The sequence below is a fragment of the Lolium perenne genome, chromosome 3 (assembly GCF_019359855.2).
Source record: "Lolium perenne isolate Kyuss_39 chromosome 3, Kyuss_2.0, whole genome shotgun sequence".
Lineage (NCBI taxonomy): Eukaryota > Viridiplantae > Streptophyta > Magnoliopsida > Poales > Poaceae > Lolium > Lolium perenne.
The window spans coordinates 212520672-212532834 of record NC_067246.2 but is presented as its reverse complement, the minus strand read 5'-3'; positions in this window follow the sequence as shown (position 1 = coordinate 212532834).

The window sequence follows — 12163 nt, the reverse complement described above, 5'->3', positions numbered from 1 at the left end:
TTCTGCTTTTGTATACAGCCATAATGGCGAACACTTTCCTAAGAGGACTTTGAGGAAGGTTGAGGGATGGCTCGGTGATTATGATGGACCAATAACAGCTCTCCTGTGTGGGATGCTGAAGGAACTTCATTGTGATCCACGGATACCTGTTATCAAGTATACCTACTATGATGGGGAAATCCTAGCCAAGTGCAGAGTATCGGTCCAATTACCGACAAAACTGCTGATGAGTCGTGTAATGCCATACGGAGAAGCCAAAACTATCACCACAGCCTACCACATGGGCCTATTCAAGGCAATCCTTGAGATAAGGCAGCACAAGTCAGTAGAACTGCTATGTTCAGAGTTTTCTCATATACCTCATGCCGAGGAAGATGAGGATCCCACTCTGAATCATTTGGTGTTAGCACGCAGAAGTCCTGAAGCTGCAGCACAACACATGGATAGCTGTAAGTCTTTATTGACCACGATGTACCTTTTACACATGAAGATGAGAGGTGAGATTGACCACATGCTAGCTGAGTTCACGGACCCTGATAAAGTCCAAACTCGGATGAGTGATTTGAGGGCACAACCACAACATACTACACCTTTCTTTAGCCTAGACAGCTATGTAGATTTGAGTGACCAGTTGTCCCATAAAGATCCACTCACACCCAACTTTGTTCCACACTATCCACATGTGTCAGCATCATATGAGTCTGGATATGGGGGAGATGATTCCAGGAACCTAAACTGCTCGGAGTCACCAATCGAGAATTCGACTGGTTGGCGTTTCGGGGAACCATTTGGAGATGAAGGAGAACCCATCACTTGTGAATCAGAGGATGAAGGAGGCGCGGTTAACCAGAATGTTAACCAGAGCTTTGGGCAGGAAGAGAAAGATACCAACTCCATTTCTTTAGATTTGGAGATGGGGTTACCCAAAACATCCCAGTACGTCGTAGGTGAGAGTTCTGGAACCAAGAAAAAGAAGAAGAAGAAGATGAGGGGTCAAGTGAATAGGAATCCTCCATGGATGACAGAAGAAGTTGAGATGTATCCCACTGGGGATATATATGAGTCTTTATCTAGCTACTTTGGCATGACAGATCTCTGTCTCGGCACTTCGTCCGATTCAGACTACATACCTACGGGAAGGACCTTCATTCCGGACGGTGTTCGGAGGACAAACCGCTGTACCGGATGGACCCCAGGGATGTACGCGGAGGCGAGTTATGATGACGAGGAGTAGAGCTCCAAGGAAGAATAAAGTAATCTAGGTGGTATTGTAATAGCGCGTATTTTAAATTCCCGTTGGCTTGGGCTTTGAGCCAAATAAGTGGTTTATATATACCACATGTAATATAAGTTTGTGAGTGTGTTATGTATTATACAAAGTATATGCATAATAAATGTTTGTTTTGTATTTGCTTCTTGATTTCATTGTGTGACTAGTTCTGGGCATTGAGTTGAGCTCAGAAAGCATTTGCATGGTGTAATTATGAGTAATCGCTCTTTATTCTGAGGACTAGGGGGAAATGGCGTTAGTAGAAACCGAAGAGGCTCGCAGAGAGCGGGAAGCAAGAGAAAAAGAGGAGGCGAGATGCAGCAGCTAGAGCAGAGAATGCACCACCACCACCACACCCAATGATGCACCCGGACTTCCAACGGTATATGAGAGCAATGGAGGAAGATAGGAGGCGTTACCAGGAAAGCCAGAGCAAGAACATGCAAGATTTCTTTACCCACGTCATCAATGATAGGGGTAATGAAGGCAAGGGAGTAACTCTATCGGACTTCCAAAATGCAAGACCACTACCGTTTACATCAGCTCCAGAACCAATGGACGCTGAAGATTGGCTTATGGATACGGAACGGAAGCTGAAGACCGTTGGTTGCAACGATGAGGAGAAGATTAGATACACAACTTATCTGTTGTCAGGACCAGCAGCGTCATGGTGGGAGAATCTTGTAGCAATACACCCTCCTGATAAGGTGTTCACCTGGGAGGAGTTCAAGAAGAAGTTCCGGGATGCTCATGTTCCTGACAGCGTGGTGGAGCTGAAGAAGAGGGAGTTTGAAGAACTAAGACAGAATACTGCACCCATCATGCAGTATGTTCGGGATTTCAACAGGTTATCCAGGTATGCACCTGAGGATGTAGATACAGAGGAGAAGCGGAAGAAGCGGTTCATGAAAGGCATGAATCCATACATGAAGATGCAACTGAGGTTGGCACGGACTGCCGAATTCCAGGAACTGATTGACTCGGCAATCACTTTCGAGGATGATTACAGGCAAGTCCAGGAGGACAGGAGGAAGAGGGCTCGTATCGAGCCAAGGAAGTACCCAATTAGTAAACCAACACCTGATCGGAGTTTCAAACCCCGATATCGACCTACTACTGGTAATCAATACAACCGGGGAGGTCAGAGTCAGAATCCAATCAACCAGATCATCTGCAACAATTGTGGCCTGAGAGGTCATTTGCAGAAGGATTGTCAGAAACCCAGAATCATCTGTTATGGTTGTGGGAAGGAAGGACACATCAAGCCGGATTGTCCAAACAAGGCGTCTTGGAGCGGACAGAGCTCTGGAGGACGAGGTGGAAACAACAACAACAACAACAACAACAACAACAACAACAACAACAGCAACCGCAACTACAACAACAACAACAACAACAACAACAAGAGGGGAAAGCCTTATGGAAAGCTGAATTGCACATCTTTGGAACAAGCGGAAGAGTCGGATCAAACATTTTTAGGTACGCTAAGCATTCTTACTCATCATGGCAAAGTATTATTTGATACTGGAGAAACCACATCATTTCTTGCATTGGAGTTTGTGGAAAAATTCGGGCTTAGATGTTCTAAGTTAGAAACTCCTATAACTGTTCTATCCGCGGGGGGAACGATCTTAGTAACCCACGTGAAAGAAGCACAAGTCCTAACCATATATGACTGTGTATATTTCGCGGACCTATTCATCATACCCATGAAGGACATATCAGTTATCCTAGGGATGGATTGGTTGACAGAAAATGGAGCGGTGATCAACTGTGGAGACAAAACAGTATCACTTCGCAACTCCATCGGAGGTCGAATAGTGTTCCAAGGAGATAAGTACAGTGAGTTGGAGATCGGATTGGAACTCAATAGTCTGAAGGAGGTGAGAATTGAAGATATTCCTGTAGTGAATGAGTTTCAGGATGTATTTCCTAAGGAACTACCGGGGATGCCACCCGATAGGGAGATTGAATTCACAATCGATCTGATTCCAGGCACAGCACCAATAGCACAACCACCATATAAGATGGGGCCAAAGGAATTAGTGGAACTGAAAGCTTAGATTGATGAGTTAGAACAGAAGGGATTCATTCAAGAAAGTTTGTCACCATGGGGTACACCAGTTATTTTTGTGGATAAAAGAGATGGCGGAAAGAGAATGTGTGGAGATTACAGAAATTTGAACAATGTAACTATCAAGAACAAGTATCCTTTACCTAGAATCCAAGACCTTTTTGATCAAGTTCAAGGAGCTGGAGTCTTCTCGAAGATAGATTTAAGGTCAGGGTACCATCAAATCAAGATCAAGAAGGAGGATGTACCAAAAACAGCGTTCGTATCAAGGTATGGACACCATGAATATTTGGTTGTACCATTTGGACTAACAAATGCACCAGCAATTTTCATGAATTTGATGAACAAGATATTCATGAAGTACTTGGACAAGTTTGTGATAGTGTTCATAGATGATATTCTAATCTATTTCAAAGATAAAGAAGAACATGCCAAGCATTTGAAGATAGTTCTGCAAACTTTGAGAGAACATCAGCTATATGCAAAGTTTAGTAAGTGCAAATTTTGGTTAGACAGTGTTGAATTTCTTGGACATGTCATAACTAAAGAAGGCATAGCGGTGAATCCAAGCAAGGTTCAGTCCGTATTGGAATGGAAATCACCTAAAAATGCTAAGGAGATACGAGGATTTCTTGGTATGGCAGGCTATTATCGGAGATTCATAGAGGGATTTTCGAAGATTGCAGGACCAATGACCAAGTTACTCAAGAAGAATACTCCATTTGTGTGGACTGATGAGTGTGAAGCCAGCTTCCAAACACTCAAAGATAAGTTAACCACAGCACCGGTGTTAGCAGTTCCTGAACCAGGAAAGGATTACACGGTGTATTGTGATGCTTCCAAGAATGGACTTGGATTTGTTCTTATGCAAGATCGGAAGGTGATAGCTTATGGATCAAGACAGTTGAAACCACATAAACACAACTACCCAGTATATGATCTAGAGTTAGTGGCAGTTGTGTATGCTCTGAAGAGTTGGAGACAATTTCTATATGGATCCAAGTTTGAGTTATACACCGATCACAAAAGTTTGAAATATTTCTTCACCCAGAAGGAATTAAACATGAGGCAGAAGAGATGGTTAGAGTTGATTAAGGATTACGACCTTAAGATCAACTATACACCAGGCAAGGCTAATATAGTAGTAGATGCCCTAAGTAGGAAGAGTACGGAGAATCAACCTACGGAATGGGAGATTCCAAAGGAACTTCGGAAAGAGTTAGAGGATGCTCAGATTTTGTTTATTCAAGGTGATGTCAAGGGAAGTATAGCAACCATGAAGATTATGGATGAGATGTATTCAGATTTGAAATATGAGATTATCCAGAAGCAAGCGGATGATTTTTTCATACAAGAGGAAATCAAGAGGATTGGAGAAGGAAAACCATCAGAATTCCATCTAGGGGATTTTGATTCATTATACTTCCAGAAAAGGATCTGTGTACCGGATAATCCAGAAGTGAAGTCAATCATATTAAAGGAAGCACATGAAACCCCTTATTCAATACATCCGGGAAGTACTAAGATGTATATGGATTTGAAGGAGATGTTCTGGTGGAACAACATGAAAAGAGAAATAGCACAATATGTCTCGGAATGTCATACATGTCAACGAGTGAAGGCAGAATATCAAAATCCTGCGGGATTACTCAAACCACTAGAGATACCGGAATGGAAATGGGATGAAATCGGAATGGATTTTGTTACTGGTCTACCAATGACTAGTAAGAAGAAGGATATGATATGGGTAATAGTGGACAGGCTTACAAAGAGTGCTCATTTCATAGCTGTAAACACAAAGGATACGGCAGAGAAGCTTGTGGATATATATGTGAAGGAGATTGTGAGTAAGCATGGAGTACCAAAGAAGATAGTCTCAGATAGAGGTTCAATTTTCACATCAGCATTTTGGAAACAACTCCAAGAAGCTTTGGGATCCAAGCTGGATTTCAGTACAGCTTATCATCCACAAACCGGAGGACAAACCGAAAGAACCAATCAGATACTTGAGGACATGCTTAGAGCTTGTGCTCTGAACTTTGGAGGCTCATGGGAGGATCATTTACCTTTAGCGGAGTTCTCATATAACAATAGTTATCAGAGTAGCATCCAGATGGCACCGTACGAAGCATTGTACGGAAGAAAGTGTCGATCACCAATTTGTTGGTTTGAAACCGGAGAAAACAAGGAGTTTACACCAGACTACATCAAGGAGAGACAAGAAGTCATCGAGGTGATCCGGGATAGACTCAAAATAGCTCAGAGTCGTCAGAAGAGTTACGCCGACTTAAAGAGAAGAGATTGGGAACCGAAAGTGGGAGACATGGTTTATTTAAAGGTTAGCCCAATGAAAGGACTTAAGAGGTTCGGAGTGAAAGGAAAGTTGGTTCGGAGTGAAAGGAAAGTTAAGTCCTCGATATATAGGACCATTTAAGATACTCAGTCAGAATAGAGGAACAGCTTTTGAGTTGGAGTTACCGGCACAACTAAGTCAAGTTCATAATGTGTTTCATGTTTCACAACTCAGAAAGTGTTTGAAGGCACCGGATGATCCCATTACATATGAAGAAATAGAATTGCAATCTGATCTAACCTATGTGGAAAGACCGGAAAAGATCTTAGAAGTATAGTGGAAGAAGTTAAGAAACAGAGCAATCAAATACTGCAAAGTTCAATGGCAACATCATCCTGAGCGAGAAGCAACTTGGGAGACGGAAGAAGAATTAAGGAAGTCTTACCCCGAGATGTTCAGGTACCAATCCTAACTTCGGGACGAAGTTTCTGTTAAGGGGGGGAGGCTATAATAACCCAGAACATAGGAACAACGAAGGGTAGATTTAGAAATGGGATGTGCATTTCATCACAAAACGGGGGAAATTTTCGCGCCTTATTGCAACCAAACCTAAGAGGGATCGAGGTTCTCTCTCATTTTGCACTTAGGGTTAGGCAATGTGAGTTAGGGAAATTTCGACATGATCTCTTTTGTATCTTGTTACTTTGGGGAATAATTGCATTTGATAAGTGTTAAACATTTAACTATAAATATCACACAATATAAACAATGAATTTAAAATTCAAACACAAGATATAAAATTCAAATCACTTTGAATTTCAAAATGAATATCAAATACAATATTTAGTCAAGAATGTAAACATTACATAATACAAAGCTCATAAACCAAAACTTGAGCTTTATTGATATACAACACATATACAAGGTCTTTACAATATTCTTGATACAAGAATTGTGACATAATAAACAGAATAAAAAGTAAAGGAAAAATTACAAGTTTAATTCTAAACTAAACCTAAACTAAGTGGCTTGAGGATGATCTTCTGGCCATAGCATAATTCAAACCTGCAAAACAAAACAAAGAACAGTTACTAACCAGAATACAAGTGTTAGCAAGGTTCAGTTTGGACAGTTAGCAAAAAACACAGGAAATTCAGTTTGGACAGTGCAAACTGTCACAGCACACTTGTGCTTGTCCAAATTCCTGGACAGCACAAGATAGACATAGGCAGACCAACACTGAGCAAGCCACAGTGGGCTCAAGTTTCACCATATGAAGGCTGTTGCTAGGCAAGCAACAGCAAGGCAATGCAAGGGGTGAGTCATAAAGTAACCAAGCTTGTGTGTCATGGCCAGGGAAGAAGTAGAGACCATATAAATAGCACACAAACCCTAGAACCATGACAGTCGACCACATTTGCAAATTACCAGGTAAGGGTGAAGCAAGAACAAGCACCAGTTCATCCAGTTCATACTCAAGAACAGAAACCAACACAACCACTCAGCCACCAGGAATCATGGTGACCTGAGAAGATCAACCAGAAACTGGAGGTGAAGGGTTGTACACAAAAAACCCCAAGTCTGCATCAACCAAATATTTCACACTAGGAGCTGGAACAAGGTATACCAAGTACCTGGACAGATCCAATGGATCTGATCCATCATATATGCAAGAAGTAATCATGGGAATGAGCAGATGCTCATATGGGTAGATCATCACTTGGTTTTCACCAAGGATTACTGCCAGTCAAAAAGCTACTAAAAATAGAAAGCATCTAGGTACAGATCTTGTACACAGAAACTAGCACACATGCACAGATGCACACACTAGCCAGATCACATGCACAGATAGCACCAGTAGATGAATTGCAAGGATTAGCAGCTAATAAGACTATACAGTAAATCCTAATCTATGAACCATCAGTAAACCCTAGATTTTCATCAGGCAAACATATTGGCATTCATATCAAGTATGATTCCCAAATATGCAAGCAAAGGTTGAGTAGCCACAAGATCCAACTAAATAGGTGAGCAACCAATCAGTAGCAAGGCTACTGAGGTCACATCACACTTAGCCCCAATTAAAAAGAAAGCCAAATATAGCACATCATTATCCAGGAATGGATTCATATTCAATTGCTTGCTAGACACTCATGAATAGCCAAATCATTTGCAAGCAAGTCATTTAAATCATTACTGCATAAGCAATTCATCATAACTTAAATAATACAAGCATGAATTTATCACAGATCCATGCTTAGCACTGACAGTAGCATACTATTAAGCAACACAGTTTAATCACTGCACCATAGCCACTGGAGCAAGTCCAGTAGCTTGAGTAAGCAACAGCATAGTGATGCTTGAGCATCAGCATCACAAGGAAATTGAATCACTTAGCCACAGTATTAATCAGTAAGCCATCACTGACAATTAACTGATCAAATGGATCAATTGAATCAAGTCAAGCTACACAGGGAAACTAGCCAACAAGCAAAGAATGATCCAATGGATCATTAGCTTGCATAGGAAGCACTGCAGCATATCACAAGCACCACTGGCACACACACAAGTGTCAGTGATGCATCACAGGCACACCTAGACAAGCAAGCATGATATGCCAGTAAGCACAAGCAAGTCATAATCAAGCATAGCATGGTATAGCAAGCTTTTGAGCAAGCACAGCAAAGCATGGCAAGTACAGGGCATGCTAGGAGCAGCAAGATAGGCAAGCATAGCATGAATAGCAAGCAAAGCCACATGGGCCAGTACCAGAAACTGGTAATTTGGCCATGAGCTTGCAGTAGATAGAAGTATAGGAAGATTGAGCAGCTATGGCATAGCTCTGCGTGATCACAGGATCACCAGAGAGCAACAGAGCATGAGGAGGAAGAAGAACAGTAACAAAGGGAGGCGCACAAATATGGAGACCAGGAAGAGGAAGTGAAGCAACTTACTTGCGCACAGAGCGAAGCTAGGGCATGGCGAGGCAGTGCTCGCGCGGCCCTAACAGCTGCAAGTCCAGGGTAGGCGCCGACGTTACGCCGGCGAACGCAAACACGAACCCAACACCACCGTAGCGAGCACCTGAGACGACGACACGAGTACTGCGAGCAGCACCCGCGCCAGGTCAACCCCAGGAGCGCACCCATCGTCGGCGAGGACGAGAGCTCGCCGGAGTTCGTCGAGGCGATTCTTCCCGAGATCCAGAACGGAGGCGATTCGACAGGAGAGGAAGAGAAGGGGAAAACCACGCGGACAGATTGATAGATCTGCACGCGGTGGTTCTGGTTCGGTAGGTGGCTACGGCGGGGGAGCACGGAACTGGCCGGAGCGAGGCGGCGGCCATGGCGGCGACGCCATCGCCACGGCGTCGCAGGAGATTAGGGTTAGAGGTGAACGAGAGAGAGAGGGCCGAGTGAGTGAGAGAGGGTGGGCCGTTCGGCGCCACCGAGCCACTATGGGGCAAGCCTTAGTGGGCTGTCCCATGGGCTTAGGTTATTGGGCTGGGCCCAATAGGGGCCAGAGGGTTATTTTTGTCTTTTGACATTTAATAAAAGGCCAGAACTTTACCAATTTTTAATAAATCTAATACAACTCTAAAAATCCACTAAAAATTGGATTAATGAATGAAAAATAAATCTTAACAAGAATAAATTATGAAATGGAATTTATGAAACAAATTCAAAATTATGAATTTTAAGAATTTAAATAATCACTTGGAATTTTAAACTATTATTTCCTTGTATTTAAAATTCAAGGAAAAATCTCAAATAAGTTTAAATACTTATTTTCAAACATTTCAAAATGAAATTCTACTATTCCAAGTCATTTCTATTGGAAAAAGGTATTTTTCCAAGAAGAATACTATATTCCTTTTTATTCCAAAAACTATATAGGTAACTCTATAATTTCAAATTATTTTTGGAATGATTAAGGGAATCATCAAGTAAAATAGTTTTACTTTGAATTGTTGTACTTTGTGTGAATTAAAATGATTTATACTTTTAAATCAATTGTAAATTACTGTCAAAGACATAAATCTTAAACGCAACCCTAAATTGATATAACTCAGCGGGGTAAAGGGATTCAACATAAAATAATACACCCATGATTGCATTATTTGGATTTTATAACATTGTCCTTACCGGACAATGATGCTTCTTACAGAACCCGAGGTCCAGGTTCCATCAACTGCATTGAACTGCACTATCTCGCAGTCCACAGGCAAGTTCACCCTTGCTCATGTCAACTTGAGTATTTTCTACTACTTTAATGCAAAGCTATATACTTATCATTCCTGCATCGCAAATGAAATGTTACTTTCCAACTATGAATATGACTATGTGGCTGGCAATGGAACCATGGTATGTGTTGATATGGGGGAGGTTCCGTCCAGTGATTCTAGCGCCGTACAAATCGCGTTGACCATGAGATCTATAATGGCTCTGGGGAAGCCAGCCGTATCTTTTCCCTTCTGCACGCCAACGGATTGGTAGAGCCAGTGGGGTGTTGGAGGCACTTCCGCAATAGGTTGGGATATCCTTTTAAATCCCCATCCATTAGTGATGATAAGCTCTACCATCTATGAAGGATTGTCCGGAGTACACCGTGAGTAAAGCCGTATTATCGGGGGAAGTCTACTGGGGGTGTACGGTTGGACAAAAGGGTGGGTTTGTAGTCGCGGAGAAGGCGGTGTGGGCTTGGATCTTTATACCTGGCCTCACACCAAAGGAAGTGTGAACGGGGGCAAGTCCCTGCGGATGGCAAAAAGGGTGAGATCTCTTGTGGGAAAAGTAACGCACCTCTGCAGAGTGTATCAAATTGTGGCTGTCACTCCTTGTTCCGGGAAGGGAACTACGAACGCGGCAGGAAAGGAACTCCACGAAGTTCTAGTCAACCTGTGAAGACTGACGGGCATAGTTTTCATAATAAAAGCAACCTTTTGAAGAAATGATTTCAAAACATGCATTGACCTGCGATTTCCTGATCAATGGTCGTAGCTAGTGCATCAAACACCTTTTTACTCTTTTAGAACTTGCTGAGTACCCCTGTACTCACTTTCTTTCGACACCCTTGCTAGACTGTGATCCGGAAGTGGAGGCCATCCACGATGGAGCACCAGAAGGAAGTTACGAGCTGGTCTACGAAGAACCTGATCTTACCGGCGGAGTGGAAGGCGTAGACTATGGGATAGTCTACGGACCAGATGACACGGAGGTGGAGGAGTAGTGACATACCCTAGCATCATAGAGCCGAGCAACGTAGAACTTACCTAAATAAGTTGTTGAGCTCTCTTTATATTTGTTATAAGTTGTAATCGTACTTAAGTAGTATCTTAGGGTGTTCTCATAGGACCTGTGAGACTACCAACTTGTTAAGACAATGTTTGTAATAACGTATGGAGTGTTATGGCCTGCAATGTTTCTGTTGTACCACTCTGAGGGATATGGCAAATTGTGAAGAAGTCCCTTCGCAAAGATCATATCAACGACTTGTATACTACAACATGCAGTGGTATGCTGGGTCACCGCAGGTAGACTACTCACTCATCACTCCGGAGGCGACCATGGCGGTGTAGAGTCCTCCGGGAGATGAATCCCCTCTCCGGCAGGGTGCCGGAGGCGATCTCCTGAATCCCCCGAGATGGGATTGGCGGCGGCGGCGTCTCTGGAAGGTTTTCCGTATCGTGGCTCTCGGTACTGGGGGTTTCGCGACGAAGGCTATTTGTAGGCGGAAGGGCAGGTCAAGGGGCGTCACGAGGGGCCCACGCCATAGGGTGGCGCGGCCAGGGCTTGGGCCGCGCTGCCCTATCATCTGGCCGCCTCATGGCCCCACTTCGTTAGCTCTCCGGTCTTCTGGAAGCTTCGTGTGAAAATAGGCCCCTGGGCGTTGATTTTGTCCAATTCCGAGAATATTTCCTTACTAGGATTTCTGAAACCAAAAACAGCAGAAACAAAGAATCGGCTCTTCGGCATCTCGTTAATAGGTTAGTTCCAGAAAATGCATAAATATGACATAAAGTATGCATAAAACATGTAGATATCATCAATAATGTGGCATGGAACATAAGAAATTATCGATACGTCGGAGACGTATCAGTTCCCTGGGTACTCCCGGCATGTCAGCTGGACACCATGCGAAGATTTTCCAGTTCTCACGGAGGAACTCGACGAGCGCGCTTTCCTATGCGAGGTCCATATCTTTTGCGATGGACGTCGTTTTCTTCGGGTCTGTCGGGTGGATCTGCACCTCCTTGGAATTTTTCTCAGTGTTGAAAGTTGATTCTTTGTTTGGCCTTCCTACATCTGGCAGCACATCATAGTCAGTCGTGAGTCTTGACGCCATATATTCTGCTTGCATCCCAAAAGTTTCTGACAGTCGATGAAAATCCTTATCGCACTTATCGGCTAGCGCAAAGCTTCCTTTGACTGTGATTGGTCCCTTAGGCCCAGGCATCCTCCATAACAAGTACGTGTAATGTGGTACCGCCATAAACCTAGCATATGCTGGTCGTCCCAACAACGCG